The 868-nt window shown below is 76.3% G+C and overlaps 1 non-coding gene across 1 annotated transcript; it reads right to left on the bottom strand.

The window, feature by feature from the left end:
* Positions 1–190: 190 nt before the first annotated feature.
* LOC136995719 (5.8S ribosomal RNA) lies at positions 191–343 on the bottom strand. Its single transcript, XR_010887263.1, has one exon. It is a non-coding gene; the product is annotated as a 5.8S ribosomal RNA (ribosomal RNA).
* Positions 344–868: the final 525 nt, after the last annotated feature.

Genomic DNA, 868 nt, shown 5'->3' with positions numbered 1-868 from the left:
CGGGCAGGAAGACCGGGGCCGCCGGTGCACGCACCGGGGTCCCGGCTCCGCCGCCGACTCTCCGCCGCCGAGGCCGCCGCGCACCGCCGCCGCCGGCGCCGCCGCGCCTCCCCCGCCCCCCCACGCGCCCCCCCCGAGGGGCGGCACCGCTGCGCCAACGCGACAGCGGGGGTGACGATTGACCGCCAAGCGACGCTCAGACAGGCGTAGCCCCGGGAGGAACCCGGGGCCGCAAGTGCGTTCGAAGTGTCGATGATCAATGTGTCCTGCAATTCACATTAATTCTCGCAGCTAGCTGCGTTCTTCATCGACGCACGAGCCGAGTGATCCACCGCTAAGAGTTGTCTCGGTTTCGGTCCCCGCCGCGCGCGCGGGGGGACCGGGCAGCCTTCGGCAGCCCCTGAGGGCCCCCCCTCCGCTCCGCCTCCCTCCTCACGCCGACGCCGGCTGCTGAGCGAGGGACGGCCGAGAGCCAGAGAGAGGGGCTCGCCCCGCTGACCGTACGAGCACAGAGTGGGGGGGGAAAAAGGGAAAAGGAAAACCCGAACGAGAAGGGCGGGGAGCCCTCGCTCCCGACCTGGGACAACCCTTTGCTCGCTTCGAGTCCGGCCCAGGCGCCCAGGCTCGGCCCGGCCCGGCGGGGAGCAGCGCGCCGGCCGCGCCGCCTGCCTCGGGGACGCTGGGGGAGGGGGCGGCTCCCCGCGGACCCCCAGCGTCGGAGCCCGGCCGCCACCGGCAGCGGCACCGGCCGCTGCCCGCGCGCCCGCGGCCCACCGGCCCCGCGCTCCCCAGCTCCTCGCTCGCCTCGCCGGCCTCCGGCTCCGCCGTGGCCCCGAGGCGGCGCCCACGCCCGCGCGCGCGCACACAC

Source organism: Apteryx mantelli, unplaced genomic scaffold (assembly GCF_036417845.1).
Source record: "Apteryx mantelli isolate bAptMan1 unplaced genomic scaffold, bAptMan1.hap1 HAP1_SCAFFOLD_144, whole genome shotgun sequence".
Classification (NCBI taxonomy): domain Eukaryota; kingdom Metazoa; phylum Chordata; class Aves; order Apterygiformes; family Apterygidae; genus Apteryx; species Apteryx mantelli.
The sequence above is the reverse complement of the archived record's forward strand: the minus strand, read 5'-3'. Positions and strand labels throughout refer to the sequence as shown.